The 25,290-nt window shown below is 43.5% G+C and overlaps 1 protein-coding gene across 1 annotated transcript in view; it reads left to right on the top strand.

The window, feature by feature from the left end:
* Positions 1–25,290, top strand: part of GRIN2A (glutamate ionotropic receptor NMDA type subunit 2A) — a 365,357-nt gene that overhangs the window by 173,084 nt on the left and 166,983 nt on the right. The gene's annotated exons all lie outside the window — the stretch shown is intronic.

Genomic DNA, 25,290 nt, shown 5'->3' with positions numbered 1-25,290 from the left:
ATTTATTGACTGCTTAGATGGCTGGTACTGCACCAGATGATGAGGATACAGTATGAAAAGACCCCAGCTTCAGACACCCATATACAGGAGAAAAAACTAATCATAGATTTTAAAAAGTGCTATGGAGGAAGAAAAAAAAGCAGAGAGCCATGGTAAAAACGAATGGGCAAAGACCCTCCTCTAGAAAAGGAAGATGTCTCAGTGCAGGTGACACTTAAGATGAAATCTGAAAGTTGAAAAGGAGCCACTAAAGATGGGAAGAGTCAGGGGAAAAGCATTCCAGGCTGAAGGAACAGCAAGTGCAAAGACGCTGAGGCCAGAAAAAGCTGATCACGGTCTGGAAACTGTCGAGGTCTATTGTGGTTAGGGAACAGTGAGTGAGAGGGAGAGTGGCCCAAGGAATTTGATCTAATTTGGCTTTCAAAATAACCGTGTCATCTGTCCTTATTGTTCCTCTCATTTCATAGATGGGAGAACCAAGGCAGCCCTCTTGTGTCATTGCTAGTAAGTCACGGAACAGAAGCTCGGATTCTTTTCATCGGACTGCAGAACTGGTGTTCCTCCAAGCAGATAAACTAAAACTTGTTATAGTCGAATGAGAGTGGTGAGAGTGGACATCCTTGTCTTGTTCCTGATCTTAGTGGAAATGCTTTCAGTTTTTCACCATTGAGAATGATGTTGGCTGTGGGTTTGTCATATATGGCCTTTATTATGTTGAGGAAAGTTCCCTCTATGCCTATTTTCTGCAGGTTTTTTTTTGATCATAAATGGGTGTTGAGTTTTATCAAATGCTTTCTCTGCATCGATTGAGATGATCATATGGTTTTTCTCCTTCAATCTGTTAATATGGTGTATCACATTGATTGATTTGCGTATATTGACGAATCCTTGCATCCCTGGGATAAATCCCACTTGATCATGGTGTATGATCCTTTTTATATGTTGTTGGATTCTGTTTGCTAGTATTTTGTTCAGGATTTTTTCATCTATGTTCATCAGTGATATTGGTCTGTAATTTTCTTTTTTTGTGACATCTTTGTCTGGTTTTGGTATCAGGGTGATGGTGGCCTCGTAGAATGAATTTGGGAGTGTTCCTTCCTCTGCAGTTTTTTGGAAGACTTTGAGAAGGATGGGTGTTAGCTCTTGTCTAAATGTTTGATAGAATTCGCCTGTGAAGCCATCTGGTCCTGGGCTTTTGTTTGTTGGAAGATTTTAAATTACAGTTTCAATTTCATTACTTGTGATAGGTCTGTTTATATTTTCTAATTCTTCCTGGTTGAGTCTTGGAAAATTGTACCTTTCCAAGAATTTGTCCATTTCTTCGTGGTTGTCCATTTTATTGGCCTAGAGTTGTTTGTAGTAATTTCTCATGATCCTTTGTATTTAAACCTGTTAATAGTCTTAGTCTTCTCTTGCCTCACTCTTCTTACGGCCAGAGAGGTCAGTTTACGCTGTGCATGGCATGACCAGTGGGAGGGACTTGTGTTGAAAAAAGAAGTGAGGCTCCGTACGCTTCTGAAACCAATGTCAGCATTACTTCACAGGTTTTGCTGTAGGAGTAGGAAATGTGGGCACAACTTTTCAATGTCTTACAAGTGTCTGTGGGTCCATAGCAGAATTTACTGTCACATCCATCTGCTGCTCTCCCTTTGTCTCGCTGAGTGACCTGCCATTTGAGGTGGAGGACCAGAGCCACGTCATGTCGTCAGAACAGAGATTAATTAAGACGTCACTCGTTCCGGTGCAGCTTCGGCTCGGCAGCTCGGAATACGAAGCGAGTTGCTTTCATCTTCTGAGAGACACCTACTCTTGATTCCCTGTTTTCTCTTCTCCAAAGAGAAAAGTAATGAAAAGCCTTCTGGAGGATTGTTCCTCCTGGCACAGTTGTTTTCATGGTGAACTTGACCCAGGTCACAGAGTGGGAGAAATTTTGATGTTGTCACTGGGGATAGATCTTTTCTTTAGGAGGAGGAGGAGGAGGAGGAGGAGCGGGAGAAGACCTATGGAGTACTATGCATACTCATGATAATCCTTTCAAAAGCCCAGCCAGTCTAGGAATTGCCAGGCTAAGAATTATAATCACCTTTCTACAGATAAGCACACTGAGGCTAAGTGAGGTTAGAAGACCTGCTCAAGTTCACACAGACAAGAAGCTGAACCAGGCCTGTGCAGCCCCATTCCCTGAATCACACAACTTCTCCATGGATGCTTTGAAATGTGAGTGGTTGGTGCTTTGCAGTGTTCTAGAAATGTAGCATCCAAAAAATGTAGCATCCAGTTGTTTCATGTTGCACAGAAGAGGCTCAGAAAGGTGAAGAATGTGTCCAAGCTCACGCAGCTAATAAGCAGCAGATCCAGGATCCAACTCCCAAGTCCACTGCCTTCTCAAACAATTGCCGCCTTGTTCTTGCCAAAGCTCTTTTTTCTTCGATACCTCTGTGGTCAAGGTCCAGGATCAACATAATTGAGAACCTCCTTCTTATGTGAATTAGAAAGGATTTTCCGTTTGCTTATAGTTGGGACTGAGGTTGTAAGAGGTATATATTCACCAAAGTCTACTTCCCTGGGGAGAGTCAACAGACTGAACTGAAGTGTGTGTGTGTGTGTGTGTGTGTATGTGAGATGAGGGATAGAGGGAGGACTGGGAACACTTATATATGTGTTAGTGTTGGGGAAGGAAAAATTCTCCTCTGCTCTTTCTAGGTTCTTTGGGCTGGTCTAAGAATTAAATTGACATGAGACACATTAACAAGAGAAAACCAGAGTTAATTGCATATGTACGGGGGCTCCATAAGAATAAAGGACCCAAGGACTAGTCAGGCAGTTGACGCTTTTATGTTATCTGAGAGGAGAAGAGGATAGGGGTTTGGGACTTCAAAAGGGAGGAAGGCAATTTACAGGAAGATGCAAACGAGCAAATGTTTGGTAAACAAATGTTTGCTGGGCCACCTACGGACAGAGCGAGGACTTTGACCAAACCAGCCTTGCTAGGTTCCTCCCTGTCTACTACACCGAGTTCATATACTGCCATACACCGAGTTCATAATTATCTGTTGTGATAGTTCTTTCTGGAATAGGTCCTCTATCTAAATCCTTTAAGGCAATTAGGAGGAAGGTCAAAGGTTCTTCCCAAATCTCGGGCCTTGATTGCTTTAGCTTGAAGCAATTCGCATGCCCAAGAGGCACGTTTTGGGGTGGCAAATTTTGCTCTGCTACAATAGTTAAAATTCAGTGGCAGAGTTGCCCAAACATGTGCTTGAGCTCTGCCTCCAACTCTCAACCCTGGAGTGGGTGGTACTCTATACACTGAGCAGCTAGACATGCACACAGCTCTTGTTTACAACCTGCATACCTGCTCCAGGACACATAAAGGGCTTTACGCAATACCTGGCAGATGGCATGCCGTGAATGCTATTAATTTTTATTATAATTTGCTCACTTAGGATGAGGTAAATAATATTTCCTCAGTTTTACAGATTAAAAATTTATTTAGATTTTTAACTAACTTCCTAAAATCAATCAATTAGCAAATACCCAAGGACTCAAATCCAGATCTGTTTAAGGTTTGAAACTGGGGTCTTGCAGGCCAGCTTCATGTTGAATGGGTGCCGTGTAAACACAATGGTCGATTAGGGATTAATCACCGTGCTCAATTAGGGAATGCAGAGAGTTAACTTCTTCTTTGTTGTTGGAAGCAGAGGCAAAATTGGACGAAGTTCATTTACAGCAATGAGCGGAGCCTAGGCAAGATAAACTATTTTGTATTCTACTAATGTGGCAGCCTTTCCCTGATAACACATGGATTTCAAGAAATCCATGTGTTATCCAGGCCGGCCACCTGATGGATAGTGACTTGCCTCCGAGGGATGAAATAGCAAGTCGTGCCAGCTGAACAGCTTCAGAGGACCTGCATCCTTTGTGAGGCTCCTATGAGGTGGGGGGAGGGGGGGGAGGGGCACCTGCCTGAGATTCCATTACTGGAATTGGAGTACTCCCTCCCAGTTTTCTGTAAATCTGCTGATGACATCAGTCGTGTTGGACAAACAAACATGGCTCTGAGTATTCCTGGATGCTGATTGCTCTCAGCACACTGGTCTGGGTCTGGGTCTTGATTTATAAAGATGACTGATGGATGACATGGGAATGCCAGTGCCATTGAAAGAAAACTTTCAAGTTATTCATGGTTCTCCTGAAACGAGAGACACAGCAGGTCCAAGGGAGGAGAGCACCTGGTTTTGGTCGGGAAGCGAAAGCTGAGAGGAGTGAAAATTTTAGGGCAGACCTTTCATTGGGGTTTCCAAGGGAAAGGCAAGACAGTGTAAAACAGCTTGGGACTAGCTACTTTGAATAATTTTGGCGGGCTCTACACTATAGGGGTGGTGTGTAGTTGCCCAGCACCTGGTCCTTGGATGATTAAGGCAATAGTGCCTCCTGGAATTTATGGGCCAGATAGAGGCTGTGTGGCTCCAGATTGGTTTGTTTGCATCAAGGGTGTGCTCCTGAGTCCTTGCCATATCTAAGAATTGGATAGCCCCAGAAGGTGCAATTTCTCCCATTAAAAAGTCAGAAAGGCTTTTAAGGATGTCAAAACATCATAATATATAGAAAATTTTAAATATGCATAATATACACATATAACTCTCTGAGTTGGTTCAGGATTTTGGACCTTTGGGTTTTCTGTTGGGTTCTAGCAAAGGCTCAGAAGACGGGGGGTCTGATAGTCCCTTGTTTTGTGACACAAGAGCAGTTAGTCTCCCTTGCACATATGGGAGAGTTGGGTTGCATCAGTGTTTCCCAGAATGTGGGATGCGTCAGGTGAATAAGATGCTTTTAGGTGGTATAGCCCCAGCATGAAAGAACGTGCGCTCACAGAGTGGGCATGCACTAATGCTGGGATATAAGAATATGGTTCGTTTTATTTTTATGGTGATAACTTATGTAAGTGACAGAGTTTCCTATTTATGCTAGCTATAAAATTTCCCTTAAAATAGCTTAATTACATTTGAAAAGTTGAGTTGATTTATTGACAAATAATAAGTAATCCCAAGTATCTGTGATTGAAGGGAAACTGCGATTATGGAGTTGTCTGTTTCTCCCTTTCATACTTCATATGTTTGGGGATTCTATTATTAAGTGCATACACATTTATGAATATTCTATCTTCTTGATGAATTGACCCTTTTATCATTATGAAATGTCCCTGTGGTAAATACTCTGTGTCTTGAAGTCTGTTTTTATCTGATGCTACTACGGACGCTCCAGCCTTCTAACGCTTACTGGCAGTGTGGTATATCTTTCTCCATTAATTTACTTTCAATTTGCCTGTGTCTTTATATTTAAAGTTCATCTCTTAAAGATAGCAAATCGTTGGTCTTGCTTTTTCTAACCCATTCTGATAATCTCTGCCCTTTAGTCCAGTACCACTAAATGTGACTGTGGATGTGTATGGATTAGGTATACCATTTTATTACTTTGTCTTCTGTATTTCTCCTATTTTTTATTCTCTTCTCTCTTTTGTGTTGGCTTTCTATTGTTGCTGTAACAAATGACCACAGACTTAAGGGTTGCAGGACTGAGGTTTGCATTTCCTTGCTGTCTGTGGGTTGGGGGCTTGTCTTTGGTCCCAGAGGCACCCACTTTCCTTCTCAGGCTTCCCATGTGTCCCCCTCCAGCAATGGCTGGTCTTGTCCCTCTCACCCTTTGACTCAGTGAATCTGACTCCTCTGCCACATCTCTCTGATTTCAGCTGGAGAGAGTTCTCTGCTTTTAAGGATATGTGATACATTGGGCTCAGTGGGCTAATCTCCTTTTTTAAATGTCCTTAACTACTTCTGCAATCTTTTTTTTTTCATGTAAAGATATATTCATAGGATCTAAAGATGAGAGCATGGGCATCTTTAGGGACTATTCTGCTGGCCACACCTACTTTAAACTTTTTTTAAGGATATTTTAGAATTCCATTTTAATTTACTTATTGGTTTTAGCTATGTTTCTTGCCTTTTTCAAGCGATTGCCCTGGGGATTACATGAAACATTCTTAGCTTTTCACAGGCTATGTCAGTTTATATTGTACCACTTCAGGTAAAATGCAGAAATCTTTTACTGGATGTACCCATTTACCACCCCTCAACATCCTTTAGGCTGTGGTATGATGTCCACGGAATCTGTATACATTAAAACTTGCAGGAGACAATGTAAGAATTTTTGCTTTAAACAGCCATATGCATATGTATTTTTTAAACTAAGAGGAAAAATAATCTTCTACACTTATCCAGATATTTACTGTTTCTAATGCTCTTCATTTGTTCCTGAAAGAATCTGGATTTCCCTCTGGTATTATTTCCCCTCAGCGTGAAGAACTTCCTTCAGCATTTCTTGAAGTATTGGTCTATTGGCAATGAATTCTCTTAGTTTTCTTTTATTTAAAAAGTCTTTAACTTGCTTTCATTCTTTTTTATTTTTCAAAACCTAAGACTCATTTTATTTTATTTATTTTAAATTTTTATTAGAGTATAGTTGATTTACAATGTTGCATTAGTTTCTGCTGTACAGCAAAGTTTATCAGTTATACATATACATGTATCCACTCTTTTTACTTATTTCATTCTTGAGAGGCGTTTTCACCCAATACAGAATTCAGGAGTTTATTTTCAGTGCTTTGATGTTATTCCACTGTGTCCTGGACTCTATAGTTTCTGTTAAACCTGTGAAACTTTTGAATCATTGTTTTCTGTATATAGTATGTCATTTTGTTCTTCCTAATTTCAAGATTTTATTTTTCTTCTGATTTTCACTAGTTTGACTATGATGTGCATGGTTTTCTTCACATGTATTCTGTTTGGGGTTCGCAGAGCTTTTTGAATTTGTAAATTTAGGTTTTTCACCAAATTTGGGAAGCTTTTAGCCGTCATTCTCCCATTTTTTTCTATCCCATTTTCTCTCTTTCAGAGACCTTGCTCTGCTAATTTTTAAAGTGTGTCTTATTCATATTGAGTCATTTCTACTGATCTATCTTGAAGTTCTCTGATTCTTTCTAATGTCATCTCCATTCTCATATTAAGTCCACCCAGTAAATTCTTTATTTCAGATGCTTTCTGTTGGCCACAAAATCATGAGGCCAACTAGATTCAAGAGGAGGAGAAAGGACCCATATGCCATTGTTGGGGTGGGCCAAGAAATGTGTAGCCACTTTTAATTCACCCCACTTGACCCTGCCTACCCCTCTGTATCCTTGCCACCATGTTGTTTGTTCATGCCCTCATCATCTCCTTACAGGACCTCTGAAATAGCTTCTAACTTGTCCCCTCCTTCCTCCAGTGTCCATCCAGTCTTGCCTCTCTCAAAGGTCTATCTGCACAACTCCTTGCCTTCTTGAGAAAGCCTTCCTCTGTCTCCCAGAGGGAATGACCTTTCCATCTCCATACTTTAGTGTTTACCACATCGTCCTGCAATTGTAAGATCTGTTTGTCTTCCTCATCATCTAGTCTGAGTTTCTCAGGGGAAGGGACCATATTTGATACATCCAATGTTTCTCCCATTGAGAGTTCACCGGCTGTGACCTCCCTAAGGTTGGAGACGTTGACTGCTTTGTTTACTATATCCGCAGAGCCTAGCCTCGTGCCTGGCTCATCAAGGATGCTTAATATATATTCCTGAGCTAGAATGATTTTTTAAAAATATTTTACACAGTTAAGGCAGAACCAGAACTGGATTCCAGATTTGTTTTCCCTCTAGGTTAATTCTTTCTAGGACTTACCAGCAGCTGAGTGAAATTCAGCAATCCTCAAAGCATCTTTTCCTTAGTAGATCCAGCTTATATCTTTATCCACATATCTCGAGATCACTTTCTTTCATGTTTTAAAATATAAACTGAGTTTAACAGGGTGAAAAGGGTTGAGGATTTTCCTGCATTGGTCTCTGCTCCAGTCTCTCTAATGGGCAATGCAGCAAGCACTGTTCTGTTTCTTAGTTTCAAACTTGAAGAAATCCACTCTGAACTCCAGGAATAAGAAGCATACTGTGTAGTATACTTGTTGCTTTGGACCATGAACTTTATAGGTTAATTTCTTCTGGGATAGTGTAATAAAGGGAGAAAAGAGTTAAATGATTCACCTAGGGGCCCCAGAGGTTGGATCCTGAAGGCAGAAGTCATGTGCTCACTCAAACTTTGAATTTGAACTTCTTTTTCTGTATCAACTATTCTGTTGCTTGACACAGAACAAGAACTCAATGGATGTCTTTGGCATTAAAGTTGTCTCTACCTAGAGCAATGATTCTCAAACTTTAATGTACATAACAATCACCTGGAAAGCTTGTTAAAACACTGATTCTGGGCCCCACTTTAGAGATTCTAGTTCAGTAGGTCTGGGTCCAAGAAGATGCATGTTTGGGCTTCCCTGGTGGCGCAGTGGTTGAGAGTCCGCCTGCCGATGCAGGGGACACGGGTTCGTGCCCCGGTCCGGGAAGATCCCACATGCCGCGGAGCGGCTAGGCCCGTGAGCCATGGCCGCTGAGCCTGCGCGTCCGGAGCCTGGGCTCCGCGACGGGAGAGACCACAACAGTGAGAGGCCCACGTAAAAAAAAAAAAAAAGAAGATGCATGTTTATTAGGCTCCCATACAATGCTGACACAGCTGGTCCATGGCTACTCTGAGTGGAAAGCCTTTAAAGCAATGTTTCTCAACAGTGGAACTCGACATTTTGGACTGGATAATTCTTTTTTTGTTGTTATTATGGTAAGAACACTTAACAAGAGATCTAGCCTCTTAACAAAATTTTACGTCTACAATACAGTATTATTAACTATAGGCATTATCTTGTAGGCAGATCTTTAGAACTTATTGATCTTGCATAACTGAATATACCCACTGAACAGCAACTCCCCATTTCCCCTCCCCCAACTCCTGGCAACCACTGTTCTACCCTCTGCTTCTGTGAGTTTGACTATTTTAGATTTCTCATTTAAGTGGTATATCATGTAGTATTTGTCCTGTTATGTAGCTTATTTCACTTAGTGTAACGTCCTCCAGGTTCATCCATGTTGTCACAAATGGCAGAATTTCCTTTTTTAAGGCTGAATAGTATTCCACTGTGTGTATATGCCATATTTTCTCTACCCATTTATCTGGTAATGGACATTTGGGTTGTCAACATATCATGGATATTGTGAATAAATGCTGCAGTGAACATGGGAGTGCAGATATCTCTTTGAGATCCTGATTTCAGTAACTTTGTTCGGTTTCCAAGAAGTGGGATTGCTAGATCATATGGTAATTCTATTTTTTATTTTTTTGTGAAACCTGCATACTGTTTTCCATAATGGCTGCCTCAATTTACATTCCCATCAACAGTGCACCAGAGTTTCCTTTTCTCTACATTCTTGTCAACATTTGCTATCCTTTGTTTTTTTGATGACAGACATCCTAACAGGTATGAGGTGATATCTCATTGTGGTTTTGATTTGCATTTCCCTGATGACTAGTGATGTTGAGCATCTTTTCATGTGCCTGTTGGCCTTTGGAGAAACGTCTTCTTCGGAGAAATGTCTGTTGAAATCCTTTGCCCACTTTTAAATCAGGTTATTTAGGATTGTAGGATTTTCTTATATATTTTGGAAATTAACCATTTATCAGATATAGGGTTGACAAATAGTTTCTCCCATTCTGGAGGTTGCCTTTTCACTCTGTTGATTTTTTCCTTTGCTATGCACAGGCTTTTTAGACTGATGTAGTCCTATCTATGTTTGTTTTCATTGCCTGTGCTTTGGTGTCATATCCAAGAAGTCACTGCCAAGACCAGTGTCATGAAGCTTTCCCTCTATGTCTTCTAGGAGTTTTACAGTTTGGGGTCTTACATTTAAGCCTTTTATTCCATTTTAAGTTGATTTTTGTGAATGGTATAAGATAAAGATCCAATTTCACTGGATAATTCTTTGTTGTGGGGAGTTTTCTTGTGCACTGTAGGATGTTTAATAGTATCTCTGGTCTTTACCCATTAGATGTCAGTAGCATTCTCTCCTCTGAAGCTGTGACAACTAAATATGTCTTCAGACATTGCCAAATGTCCCTCCGGGGGCGGGGAAATCACCCCGTTTAGAACCATTGCTCTAGGGATTTTGGTCTGGATGGCCCATAGATTAATGTATCATTCACTGAGCAGGTTCAGGTGGTGGATTATAAGGCTAGTTTTAGAGTCTGTTGAATTCAAGTGGCTTATATGGTACCTTGAATGCCCAGTCATTTGTGTATAGAAGCCAAATGGAATGATCAGGCCTAGAAATATGGATTTGAGATCCATCAGCATAGAGTTAAAATCATAAAGAACATATAAAATTTCCAACTAAATGATGCACTGAGAGAGGATAGAAAACAGAACCTTCGGGAACACCAACTCTTGAAGAGTTAAGTGAAGGAAGAGAGGTGCCCATAAGAAGGAATGATCAGGAATGTAGGAGAAGGACAAGGAGAAGAAAGTGTCTCGGAAAACAATGGAGGAGAGTGGGCAAGGAGAAAAAAAGAGGTAACAGTCAGCAGAAGAAAGATTCACTGACACCAGGTCTGAAAGACTGGTGGGCTATGTCCCGGGCTCTGTGTACCAGACATAGACTCCTGGGCTGTGTCTACCAGAAGGTCATCTTGAACACAGAGACCTATGCTGTCACTGACCACAGGTGGCTACTGAGCAGAGTAAATGCAGCTAGACCGAGCTGAGGTGTGCTGTGAATGTAAAATTCACACTGGATTTCAGCTTTACTATGAAAAAGAAAGAATGTAAAATATCTCATGAATCGTTTTTATAGTGATGGCGCCTTGAAATGATAATATTTTGGATCTGTTGGGTTAATAAATAAGATACATTATTAGGATTGATTCCATCTGTTTGTACAATAAAATGTGAAATTACCTATGTGGCTTGCATTGTATTTTATCGGACAGTGCTACCCAGAACAGAATTTCCGTGGAGGAGGAAGGACTAGGAACAGCTGATAGCTGAGGAGTGAGTGGAGGTGAAGAGGCAGAGTGGGAGAGCAGACTGCTCTTTGGGCAAAAGGGAGGACAAGTGGTCACATTGGAGAGTGTGGATTGCTTGCCCTTGGGCAGAAAAAGGGAAGATGAGTGATGGCATTGTTATCTAGGAGAAGACACAGTGCCTCAAAGGGTGTATTTTTAGGAAGGGAGAGACTTGGACAGGTTTGAGGCCAAGTGTAAGAGAGTCAGTAGAGGAGAAGAGGTGGTAGATAAGGAGAGAGAAAAGAAAAGACAAAGCAAGAGGGGGCTTAGAGAGATTGTCCTTGAACAGGTGAGTGCAGTGGAGGGAGGAGAAACTTATCTCTGTTTTTAACTCCCCGAGCCTCATTCTCCTAAAAAATGGCGGCGAGGATTATGTTATAATAATGCCTCCCCACAGGGGTGTTCTGGGGGTCTAAATGAGATAGTAGATGGGGAATCAACTTTGTAGGTGATAAAACACTGTAGAAAGTATTTCAGCCACAGTCACCAAGTGCCTTTCTCTCTTGACAGCTTGCTTCCTTGGCCTCCTAATGCATTCACAGTTCGTATTCTTTATTGCCACAGCGTTGCAGGAAGAATTCATTCCAAATTTCCAAATGTGGGACATACTCAACCCAGAACCTACTGCTAACATGTGGAACACGAGTGGCTTCTAAACAGTGATGGGCGTTGGGTAACCCTTGCACAGTGGTTCTCAAAGTGTGTTCCTTGGACCAGCTGCATCAGCATCACCTGGGGATATGCCTGGAAAGTGGACGTGCTGAGTCCCCTACAAGCCCTACTGAATCAGAAACTCTGGGGGCAGGGCCTGACAATCTGTGTCTTTAACCAACTTTTTGGGTGATTCTGGTTCAATCTAAACATTTAGAACACTGCCCTAGTGAAATCAAGTCACTACCCTTTAAGTGCAAGGATTCTCAAACTTTGGGCAACTAGTTAAAATTCACATCCTGGGCCTAGGAAGCTGCATATAAAAGATCCCAGGATTATTCTGATGAGCTACCATATATATTGTCAAGCAGGGGTCAGTAAACATTTTCTGTAAAAGGCCAGTTAGTAAATATTTTAGGTTTGGCAGCCAAGGAAGCCACATGATCTGCTCTTGTAGTAGAAAAACAGCCACAGACAATACTTTAAGGAATAAGTGTGGCTGTGTTTCTGGGGCCATATAAAATGGGCTGCTTGAGTGGGCCATAGATTGTCAACTCCTGCTTTGGAATCTAAGTATCACCCTTGGTTGTGATACTGGTTTGCTCATCTTCCCATCAGTCATTCTCTTCCCATTCAATCATTCATTCATTCATTCATTTATTCTTTAACACTTCTTATTGGATCCTGACTATGTGCCAGACACTTAACTAGGCATGGGAGATTGACAGCTGATTTCCTTGCTGTCATGGAGCGGGCAGTCTCACCTACTGTGGGGGGATGTTAAACAGTGTCAAAATCTATGCAATGTCTGGTTAAAATGGGGGAGAAAGTTTACTAGCCGTCCAAAGAACTTCTATTCCACAGCCCCAGTCCAATATACTTTATGTTTAGTTTTCCGGCTTTCTAGGTGCCCAACTTTAAATGAAGTTGAGGCGACCTTTGGAATCATTTTTGGTTCCACCCCACCAGTTGCCAGGAGTTCTTTGCAAATGATTTACAGAACACTGATCACCCACCACCAGGTGATAGCTGTTTATGAGCCAGACTAGACCAGCTGGCTGATATGACACAGAGGATTAGGAGAGGAATCTGTTCTAACTGTTGGTATGGAAATGCTGAAACATCATGCAGTGTTTGTTCTGCCAGCATACGAGCACGCAACAGATAGTGTTTAGCGAGAAAGTTTTTATTAGAAACTTTTGCCCAAATGGGAACTCTAGATTTGTGTATCTTTTGGAGCAGTTCCTTAAGACCTGAGCATTCTCAGGATTTACAACTGATCTGGTTCAGACTTGCATGCCTCCTGGCCCCAGAGGCTCTGGCATTTTCTTCTCGTATCCCTTTGAATCTGCTGTAATAATAACAATAGTAATATCATAGTAAGTAACCATTCCTAGGCACGTAATGTAAGCCAGGCATTGTGCCAAGTAACGATGTGTGTGTGGACAGAAAACAAGCTCCCCAAAGATATCCACATCCTAACATCTGTGAATATGTTACTTTAATGGCAAAAGGGACTTGGCCATTGTGAGTAAGGTTAAGGACCTTGAGGTGGAGAGATTATTCTGGATTATCCAGACGGTCTCAATTTAATCACATGAATCTTTAAAAGTGGGGAAGCTTTCCAGGCTGTGGCCACATGTGAAGACAGAAGAATGGTCAGAGAGATGCTACCCTACTGGCTTTGAAGGTGGAGGAAGGAGGAGCCCTGAGCCAAGGAATGCAGGTGACCTCTGGAAGCTTAGAATCTGGAAAAGGGCACGGATTTCCCCCTAGAGCCTCCAGAAAGGAATGCAACCCTGCTGGCACTTTGATTTTAGCTCAGAGAGACCCTTTTTTTGGACTCTGACCTCCAAAACTCTAACATAATAAACTTGTATTATTTAAGCCACCAAGTTTGTGGTAATTCATTACAGCAGCAAAAGGAAGTTAATACACCATGATCTCATTAAATCCTCAAAACTATTTAGTTAACTACTAAGGATTAGTCACATTTTGGGGAGGAAGAGGACTCCAAGGCTGAGTAATTGCACAAAGTCACATATTTATGGAGTTGTAGACCCAGGATTGGACTGTTGGTTCTAGAGCCACAGACTTCACGTCAGCTTCACAGTATCAAACCCTATGTGGATCTCGGAGCATCCCCTGACATTTCATGCAGCTCTACTTTTGCAGCCATGCCTTTGAGGATGCTCTCGCCTCCTCCCAAGATCCACCTGGGAGCTCTGCCATGTCCTTCAACTCTCAGGCTGTGTATGTCTCCAAATTCACAGTCAGGCCCCAGGGCCCCTTCCTCCTGTGCATCAACAGCACCAGACAAGTCCACACACCCCACCTCAGCACTTACCACACAACATGGTACCGACTGCATCCATCTTCCCACCAGACTGTGAGTTTCTCAGTTCCTGCATCACACTACCTCTCTTTTGTTGCAGGAAGGGGGACCCCTTCCAAGACCCGAGAGTGGGCTCTTGTCTAACACTCGGAAATGAATTGTCTGAGGAGACACATGTGCTGACAAAGCAAGAGACTTTATTGGGAAGGGGTGCCCGAGTGGAGAGCAAGCAGCAGGGTAAGGGAACCCAGGAGAACTGCTCTGCCTCGTGGCTTGCAGTCTTGGGTTTTATGGTGATGGCGTTAATTTCCGGGTTGTCTCTGGCCAATCATCTTGCTTGGCCCATAGTTGGTGACTCAGGGTCCTTCCTGGTGGCACATGCATCTCTCAACCAAGATGGACTCCAGCGAGAATGGCTCTGGGAGGTTGGTCATCTCCTCCCTCTTTTGGCCCCTCCCGAATTCTGCCAGCTAGTTTTCTTCAGTGGCAGCACCACATTCCTTATCGGGTCTTCCTGTTGTGAGACAACTCAGGCAAGCGGTTATCACCATGCCTGGCCAAGGTGGGTGGTTTCGGTCAGTGGTTCCCTAACACTTTCACCAGGACATAACACTGTGTCTGGCCCGTAGCCTACTGAAATGCAAGCCCCATGAAAGCAGGGAGATTTGTCCATGATTGCTGTGTTCCAGTGCCTAACACAGTGCCTGGCACATAGTAGTTACACAATAAATATCTGTTAAGTGGATGAATTAATGAATAGCAGGTGCCCAATAAACATAGAGAGACTGAGAGTTAATAAACCTGCAGTAATTGTTTGAGACTTTTATTTTTTCCAACAGTACTTTATGGAGGTATATACAGAGGTATAATTTACGTATAATATAATGCACAAATCTTACATGTACGACTCAATGAATTTTTACATTGAAAAATTTTCCAACTGTGAAATCACCACACAGATCAAGATGTAGAACATTTCCAGTACCCCAGAAAGTCCTCTTTTGTTCCCTTCCCATCAACCCCCAAATGACTACCTCTCTTGAGTTCAATCACTGTAGATTAGCTTTGACTGCTCTTGAACTTTATATAAAATTTCTGTTCTGTTCTGTTGTTATGTTATAAGAGGGATTGTATAGTATGCCTTCTTTTGTGGCTGGCTTTTTTCGCTTAGCATAATGTTTCTGAAGTTCATCCATAACGTTGAGTGTAGAAAGCTCTCTACTGCTGCATTTCACCTGTGACTCCCGTATCATTAGATGAGTTCCCAGCCTGGAGGGTGGCCCTCCAATGGATGATGGTTCCTTATTGACATCTGAATGGTACCTGGTGATTCAGTGATTCAGGCTTGGAATGCCTTCCTCATGGTCTACAGCTTCGGTGAGAAAGTGGTTCCTTGTACATAGTAGAGAATTAATGAAGGACTATTAAGTAAATGAGTTCATGACAAGTCTTCTCCACCTAATGTATGTTGAGGGTTTACTATATAGCAGGCACTACAGAGCTGAGCATTTTGCATTCATTATCTTATGTTTTCATTTAGTAAATGAAAACAACAACAGCAGCAACTCACTTGAATGGTAGGTATTATTATCTCTAGTATATAAATCAGGAAATTGAGACCCAGAGACTTACATATTGGGTCCAAGTCATACGTCATATGATTAAAAAGTGATAGATTAGTTATTTCCAACAAATACATTCCCCTCACTTGTCTGGGCTATATTTAAAATTAATTGATTTTTCCTTTAAAAATAAACACAGAAGTTAATTATAGAAAATTTGAGAAATACAGAAAAGCCAAAAGAAGAAAACATAAAGGCATCCACGTGCCACCACCCCAGGACAATCACTATTACTATTTTTAGGTATATTATCGTCATGTATTATTTTCTATGTATAGTGTATTATTTGTTTGTTTAATATAGTTATGATCACGGTACACCTGCAAAATTGTATCTTACTTTTTCATGTAGCTTCTTTTTCCTGCTTGTTATAAACTCAGTGGTTGTGATGATTTCATTCAGTATTCATTCAGCAGGTGTTTATGAATTACTTGCTGTGTGACATTGTTTGTTGAGCCTCTCCTGTCTTCAGGGCACTATAAAGCTTGTGTTTCTTATCATTAGGGTCTACTGTTTCCTACCTGAGCCAGGTTAGTTGAGTCCCAACCAGGAAGCCACACTGTTGCCCCCTTAACAATGCTGGGTTACGTGCCTTTAATAAATTCCTAGGTTTGCTGCTTTGTGCTACTTTTCTAATTAATAGAAGAAGGAAACCACAAGAACACCATCCACAATTCCCTGCAGATTCCCTGGGCTCCTTGCTTTAGCACAGCAGGAATCCTGTGTAACAGATTGGAGCAGGGACCACTGGAATACATATCACAGGAGAGAAGTTTGGATATCACATACCGAGAGCTCTGGTTGCATATTTAGATACTAAGGAGGCTTGCTCTGCAAATAGATTGAAGGGATTCCAAAACCTGAGTGTCATAACTTGATTTTCAGAATCAGGTGGAACCTGCAAGCCTGTTAAGAGCTCTTACTGGGGGAGGTGCAGGGCGTGAGGAATTGAAATAAGAAGAGGAGATGCAATGTCAGGTAATTTCACCCCAGGTTCAGAGATGAGAGCTGGGGGGTGGGTCAGGGATGGGCAAATGAAGCCAGATTGTGTATCTCTTGGGAGGTTGGACATGAGATTGTGTATCTCTTGGGATGTCTTCTAGAAGGCTGCGAATTATTTGAGGCAGATTTCAGAGCACTGCAACAGATGAATGCAAATCCAGCCTATTTCTCTGGTCCAGATGGTTACTCATCCTTGTGATGCTCAAAATCAAACATCTGAATGGAAACAGTACTTCTGGGGCAGCACAGAGCCAGACCACACTGCTCCTAGCAGCGTTTCAGCGGCCTGATGGAAAGATCATTATAAAAATGCATGCTGTGGGGCATAGGTTGAACATTTGTCTGTATGAACATAAATTAGCACTGATTCTTTTCTTTTCGTGCCTTTTCAGTACCAACTCCTCTATGTTCGTTCATTCATTCAGCAAAATCTATCGATCACCTCCTGTACGTCTATGCAGGTGATACAACAGTGGGCAAGGCCATGCCTGTATGGAGTTTATAGTCTGTTGGGAGAGTTTATGCTTTAGATATTTACTGAGAACCTACTCTATGCGGCTTGGGAAGAGGTGGTACTATGAGCTATTCAAGTTCTAAGTTCTGCCCTCACATAGCTTGTAATCCGAAACGAAAGTTAAGATATGCAACAGACCTATTACATAGCAAATATTCTTCCCCCAACTCACTGTAATTCTTGATAGTTCATTTTGGCAAAATACTTCCATTCCTTGGGTCTGTCCTAGGGCCAATTTGAGGACCAGGTGACTCAGAATCTGCTTAAAAAATACAGATTCCTGTACCATACCTCAGGCAGTGCACCAGATAAAATCTCTGGGAATAGGGCCCTAGACGACCACGGGTAAAAGCATGGAGCTGGGCGGGGAGGAGACGTGGACTTGAACTTATATGTGTGTGCACGTGCACATGTGCATGTGTGCATGTGTTTGCGTGTGAGTGTGTGTGTGGTCATTGATAGGTCTGAGGGGGTCATCGATAATAAGTTTGGCAACTTACAGTCTGGTTCGCCAGTAAATATGGATTTAGAAGCCCAACATTGCCCAGTTTGGCAAGGGGGAGCCATAGTCCTGTGGCAAGCCAACTTTCAAGGAGGGTGTGTTTGGTAGTAAGTTCAAGGTGGGCTGGATGATATATAATGGCAATTTCAGTAACAACTAAATGTATTGGGAGCTCATTGCATGCCAGCTGCTTTCACATCATCACCACCTTTAATACTTGTAGTCTCTTATGCAGAAGGTAATTGTTACCTTCATTGACAGAGGAGGAATCCAAGACACAGAGAGGCTAAGCAACTTGCCCAAAGTCGCCCAGCTTGGAGATAGCAGAGCTGGAATCCTAATGTAGTTTATCACTGCTCTTCCTTCCCAGTATAACTGAGAGGAAAGACTAGATAAGAAGCACGTACCATCGATATGAAAATTGAGCTGACCTGGCCTTCGGGGAGGATCTTCATCTCCTTGGCAGATGTTGCTCTTGAGGGTGACCCATGTCACACTCTGGAACCTAAGAGTGTGGTTGCTGGAACCTCCAGGAAGAGGTTCAGGTGATGTTCTCCTGCCCAGGTCTACAGACAGTTCTCAGATGAGGTTCAGAGAGGTCCAGGGACTACCTCTCTGAGCCACCTAGCCCTTCAGAGTTGTCACTGGTCATCTTTGGGTTGTTAAATCATTCAGTTAAGGAGTTGGCATTGCCCCATTCCTTGCCTCCTTTCCTGTGGTTGAGAATTCTGGCCCCATCTCTAGGTATGATGTGATTGTATCATTCTAGTGATCTCCTTCGGTCTAGGAACTGCTCTCAGGGTGTTTATTTGTTTCATTTCTGCTATTCCGGCTGCCCAGTGTAAGCAGAGTACAGCTGTGGATTGCAATTTTGTTCCTGATAATGTATTACAAGGTGAAGTGGAGTTTCACAAGGGGAGGCATGAAAAAAAAAAAAAAAAAAAAAAACCTTCAAGTTTCCTTAAAGGAAACCGCAGCGTCTGAACCCAAACGCTGAGGAGTGCTTTTAGAAGTGAAAGACCTTGTTTCTCTTTGGGTGACCCATGGGGCAAGCAGTGGCCGCGTGGTGCAGCAAAAGCAGCCCTGGGTTTGCAGTTCAATCCTGGATCCACCATTTATGAGCTGACCCTGGGCAGTCTTTTTAACTCATCTTCCCCATGAATAAAATGAGAGTCTGGTTCCAGGTAGTCCTGGTCCCCTGAGCTGAGAACCGGCCAAGGCGAGGAGGACACAGAGCCAGAGTGACAGGCAAATCGTATTCCCAGGGTGGAGGAAGTTAAGAGCATTTTGTGATCACAGAGAAGCAGAGGAGTGCTAATAAGGTAATTAGCACCTTTCCTCTGATTAGCAGCCAGGGAATTATTGAAAGAGGTTAAATAGAAACTGTGAAAAGATTCCTGGGCAACTGAGAGGTAAGAGAAAGGTAATAGCCTGTTATATGTATAAAGGGATAAAAATATGTTTTATAAGCAGGGAAGGGGTCTTTCCCACCCTCACCCTGATATCTTCCATTGAGACCATCACACTTGCTTCCTACCACAGGGCCTTTGCACATGAAACTCCCTCTTCACGAGAGGCACCCTTCCTTCTCCTTGCTTAGGTCACTCCTACTCCAGCATCCCTTCCTCAGGGAAATCTCTGACCATCTAGATTGTTCAGTTTCCTTCATTGTGGGTTCTTAAAGCACTGTAAACTTTCCCTTCAAAACCTGAATGTCAGTAGCAATTTTACATTCATGTAACAGTTTGATTTATGCTTGTCTCCTGTCTGGACCATAAGCTCTGTAGGTGCATGTCCCATCTCTGTTTTTATTCACCATTAGATCCCCAGCCCTCAGCACAGTGCCTGGTACAGAGATGAATAAATAGTAGGATGAATGAACAAATGAATTAGAGAAAGACACAGTTAAGTGATACTTGGCATCTGGTCCTTTGTAAAGTTCTAGGAAGTTGGTAAAGCTGGCACTATTTGTTATTCCCATGAAGAAACTGAGGCTCTGAGGACCAGTGAACTGAAGTGACTTTCCCAAGACACACACCCCAGAAACCAGGATTTATATAGAACCCTTGAGAATCCAAAATTGTATTCATCTTTGCTTTAAATGTGGGCATTATGTTGCATATTGGTAAAAGTAGTTTAAAAAATTTAGAAATTAAAATGAGCAAAAATCAACAACAAAAACAAAAATGAAAGACAGACAGCAAAGCCCATGGGACAATGGATTCTGTTCCAACTCCTCACTCCAGCATCAGCTTCGTTTGAAGAATGTCCACCTGTTGCATTTAACTTGCCTGGCACATACCTCTGTGTTTGCCTGATTCCAGCCCCTGGGAATAGTTCTGCATCTTGATCACCACTTGGAGCAAGAAAACCTTCAGAAAAACTTTCCCAGGATGACACAGACAACGTTAAGGAAATATGTGGAAGTGATGGTAGGAACAAGCTCTCAGTGCCTGTATGAGAGTTGTCAGTTGTGATACACAAGCTGCCCAGCATTTCTGCCCAAAGGTCATGCAGACTACGAAGCTTCCTGGCTTGTTGAAGTTGGAGGTGGAGATAGAATCTGAATCAGCAGTGTCTTTCTCGGTGCTGTGTGACTCAAGGACCTAATTCACGTGGACACACCTGGGCAAGACTCCTGACCTCATTCAAAAGAAGCCAGTAAACCAAAACAAAACCAAAAATTGAATCACACTTCTCTGTGTGCTAGGGATACAGCGGTTAGTAAAACAAAGCAGAAAAAATAAAATAAAATATCACACATAGTTCCTGCCTTTATGGAGTGAATGTTGCAGTGGGGGACACACACACTCAAAAAAGCCTATGAATACAAATTACAACCATATTAGCGCTATGAAAATGCAAGAAAGAGCACAGAAGAGAGGAAATTTATCTAACCAAGGTGATCAGGGAAAGTATCCCTTGAAAAAATGATGATCTGGCAATGAAATGAAGGATGAGGAAGAGATTGAGAAGGAGGGAGCATCCCAAGGGAGATGGACCAGCACAAGCAAAGGCCCTGTGGTGAGCATAACGGGGCTGAGAAGTCACTGAAGAGGGAGGGGAGGAAGCAAGCCCATGTGTGGCCTGATCCGAGCCTGCAGAGGCAACAGGGCCCAGACTCTTCTGGAATCTACAGGCCACGCTGTGGTCTGTGTCATTTGTCCTAGGAGCCATTTGACACTGAGTGGTCAGTGCCAGAGTGGAGATAAACTCTGGGTATTGAGAGGGTGAAACCATCTTCTGACTCAGGCAACTGGGTGTAAGGATTTATTGAGTGCCCACAGGGATGACACCAAACTCATCCCCAATCCCAACCAGACAGCCTGCAGAATGAGTGCACTGTGATCCCGGGCGAGGGAAGCCACCTTGTCACAGTCACTATTTGCATAATAACCACGGAGCAGATCTACTACCACTTGCTACAGGGTTACCACTCATTGCCAAGATGAGCAAACAGGACACTGGCCTGGAAGAAGGAGGGCTTGGACTATTAGCGAATCCTGGGGTTCGTCTCACAGTCTATCTTGCTTCATGGATGCATCTCACCTGAGTGTGGAGAGAATTTGCGTGTTGGGCAGACAGATTCATTTAGAGGCAGGAGGCTCATTAAAATCCCAACTTTTTTGTACCTGCAGTGCCTCTTTTTCTAATTTGTACCCTGAAAGTCTTGCTTGGCAAGGGATTTTTAAAAATGAAGAGAGTTGGCATTTTTATGCCAGGACTGGCCGATCACTGTGTCATATGAACTTTAGAAAAAGAAGCACCTTTGTGGGTTGTTAATGAGCTGAGTGTTCCGTAGGCCCTCGGTACTCTGTTCTCTCTGTCCCATTCAAATGAGAGGGTGTTGGAATAACCCCCCCAGAAGAAGGCAACAGAAAGGCATGCGGAGTGTGTGAGTTGCAAAGAGCATCCTTCTCGACTCCAGAGAGTGTCTGCGTGGCTGTCTGTCTCAATCTGCTGACTGTGCTCAACCTTCACTTCCTTTATGTTCTTGGGAGGAGGACGTAGCTTTATGTGTTCTCTGCAAAGAAGGGACGTCCAGAGTGAAGAACTGAGGGACCCCGTTCTTCAATATTGGAGGTCTATCACAAGCATGCACTTTGGAATTATACACAAAGGAAAACATTCAGTTCATCGTTCTTTAGCATGCAGGAAATTATTTTGGGACTTCCTGTGTTGTCCTGTGTTTCTTTGTCCCACACGGGAGGAAAGGTGTGGAGGACCTGGTGGATGGGAAAAGAGAAGAAGGCAGGGGAAAGGCCCCCTGACCCCACATTGAATCCCAGCATCAAAGGGATTCTCCTCTTGGCCTCAAAATACCTTTGTGCTGAAAAGAAGCATCGTTTGCTTAGAAAGTGTTGTGCTTCTTCCACTGTCTCCTTCACTCCTGTCTATGGCTCTGAGGTCTGGCTTCTACTCCTCCATTCACTCTAGAGCCCCCAGTGACCCTCTCCCGGCCCTGTGCAGCCATCCTGTTCAGTCTTTGTCCTCCTGGACACTTTAGAGGCCTCCCACCCCTCCCTCCATCATCAAGCTCTCTACCCTCTTGGCTTCCAAGACCTCAAACTCCCCTGCTTTCGCCTTGTACCTCAGCTGCATGCCCACTCGGTCTCCTTTCCATGTATCTCTCTTTCTGCTAGCTCACGCTTTCTGATGTTTTCCTAAAGTCCTCAAGGCTCCTCTCTTTCTGCATATGTTAAGAGATGTCAACACAGCTGTCAGCCGCCTGCAGATGGACGATTCCTGAATCTCAAACCCCAGCCCTAACCTCTTTCCTGATCTGCCTGCATATCCCGCTGCCTGCTGGGCTTCCCGAGATGGAAGTCTCACACTCATCCAGCCCCTAGCTGCATTCGTGTATATTTCCCCCTTCTCCTCCCAGTACCCGCTTGTCCACCTTGCTCACTCGTTCATTCCACAGACATTTACTGAGCCGCTACTCTGTGTCAGGCATGGTGCTAGGTGGCAGGGATACAACTGTGAGGAAGAAAGCAAGGTCCCTCACCAGTTCCCCACCTTTGTAAGTGACATCTCATTCCCCTGGCCATCCTCCTCAAGTCCTCCCTCTCCTCCACACCCCCGACCCCACCACCCCATCAGTTTGTTGCCAAAGCCAGTAGGATCTGTCTCCTAAACATCTCTTGAACCTTCCTCCTCCTTTTAATCTCCACTGCCACTATCCAAGTTCAGGTCTTTCCCTCCTTTTCTGGGATTGCTTCTGTGCCTTCTTGAGCTGTTCTTCCTGCCTCTATTCTTTCCTCCCTCCAAGGCGTTCTTCATGCTGTAGCCAGGGTGGTCCTTTCAGGAGACAAAAATCTGATCATGTCCCATCTCTCCTTAAGATTCTTCAATGGATTCTTCTCATCAACCACAAAAAACCTTAGCTCCTCATCTCTTTTTTTCACTCCGTTTCTGAGTCACTCCATCCTCCCTTCCTCCCTCCCTCAATCTGCTGACCATTACCTCCTTTATGTTCTTAGGAGCAGGCCACAATTAAATTTTATGTGTTCTCTGTAAAGAAAAAGGGATGTCCAGAGTGAAGAACTGAGGACCCCCATTCTTCAGCATTGGAGGTCTATCACGAGCGTGGCTCTCTCTCTCTCTCTCTCTGGGTGAGTCTAGGAGGTCAGTGAGCCTCTCCTGCCCCAAGCCTCAATTTTCTCATATATAAAATGGGAAGAGAGAACTGTCTTCTGATTTCTCATGGTTTCCACGAAGGTTGCAGAAAGTATGACATACATGGGGGTGAAGGGCTGGGCGGTCAGTGGGGGAAGTGTGTCAGGGCTCCCCTTGTCTGTGGGACCCTGAAACAGGAGTCTCTTTTGTGTTCAGTGATGTTGGAGTGGACAGACCTCCCTGAGCTTGAAGAGCTGACTTGGGGTCCTGTGGAACCTGCACTGGTTGTAGCTGGGAGACGCCAGGGCTGAGCAGGGACACAAATGGACCATCATCAATTGTGTTTTTCTCCTTTCAAATAGTAATTTGGAACCCTTTTCACAAGCTGACATTCAGTTTTCCCTTTATGTCACTTCTCCAGAGAACACTCAACCCATCAATTTTTCTGTTAAAATATCTCCCTTCTCACCCCTTGTTTCCGTTCCTAATTCCTTCTGTGCTTGGAGTTCAACTGTGATGATGAACTCTGGTCACATTAATTCATACTCTTTTTTTGAGCTTCAGATAGGTCTTGACTTAGCCCTTGTCGGGAGGGAACAAACAGATGTTAGCTTTTTGTCATGTGCCTGTACATAATGGTGCGCAGGCGAATTTAGCATTGCCCTGTTAAAGAGGCCTCTGGTGTTCTGTGTTTGGTCCGCTGGTCTCCAAGGGTATGAGAGATGAATAAGCCCAATGCTCTTAAGATGCCTAGGTCTACATACAGTCCAGGAAACTCTGTATTCTGTTAGCTTCACAGGGAAGTGATTAGTAAGCAGAATATTACACCCAAGTAAAATGGGATAGATAGGGTTGCTAAATAACTTGGCATTAGTTCAGGGCTCATACATCTGCTGTGGAAACATTACTTCTAGAGGAAGAAGCCCTCAGTGCCCAGCACTGAGCTGAGAAGGGGTGATCTTTAGGTGAATGTATGCCACAGGAGCTTGCCTTGGGTCGAGGAAAGAAAGCAAACATTGATGAAGAGGAAGGTGCACGTTGCCGGCGGTGGAGAGCGAGGGCTTTGGAATCCAACCGAATTCAAATTAACTCGCTTCGACATTAATACCGCCAATTCCATGGGCTTGTGCTAATAATTAAATCAGTTAATGTGGAGAAAGGAAATAGGATGGAATAAATTAACCAGTAGATAGAGGTCACCGTGGGTCAGGTGCTGTGCTGACAGGTCTGCGTACGTGACCTCACCTAATCCACCAGGGAGGTGGCAGTTGCTTTTCCCATCTCACAGTAGAGGAAATGGAGGCTTAATTATGCTGAGTCGGTTTCTCACAGGTGTGCTGCAGAATGGAGGTTTGAACGCGGGTGTGTCTCATGCCCCAAACCTGTGTGCCGTCCACTGCAGCAGGTCACCTCCTGCAATTCTACCGGGTCTGTACTCTTGCAAAACAATTATACCATCCTGCTTGAGTGTGTTAAAGAACAGGAAGAACCAAGCCTCCTTGCTAGCCCCGTCTAGAGAAGGCTGCTGTCACAGCCACTGAAGCGTATGTTCCGTGAAGTCAGGGGTGACTGATGGCCACAAGGCTGCTGGGGGATTCCGGATACCCGCGAAGAGCAGGAACATGTGGATGGCCGCCTGCGCCCTACTAGACTCCCAGGAGGCCCTTCCTTCCAGCTAGCTGGGCCAGTGCCTCAAGTGACCGTGAGGTCCGAGGGCTCCCGAAGGGACCCCCTCACACCAGCTGCAAGATTGAAGGGACCTAGGAGAAGCATCCAGCCTCAGCTGCAGGCCCTGCTTGCTTGCTTTATTTATTTGTCTTGGTATTTTTCTAAATGGTGGTAAAAATCCATATAACAAGATGTACCATTGTAATTCTGTTAAAGTGTGCAGTTCCGTGGCACAGCTACCTGCGCAGTGTTATACAACCACTGTCTATTTCCAGAACTGTTCATCACCCCAAATGGAAACCCCATGCCCATTAGCAGTCCCTCTCCATCCTCTCTGTCCCCGGCTCCTGGCAACCACTCACCTGCTTT

Source organism: Kogia breviceps, chromosome 14, assembly GCF_026419965.1.
Source record: "Kogia breviceps isolate mKogBre1 chromosome 14, mKogBre1 haplotype 1, whole genome shotgun sequence".
Classification (NCBI taxonomy): Eukaryota; Metazoa; Chordata; class Mammalia; order Artiodactyla; family Physeteridae; genus Kogia; species Kogia breviceps.
The sequence above is the reverse complement of the archived record's forward strand: the minus strand, read 5'-3'. Positions and strand labels throughout refer to the sequence as shown.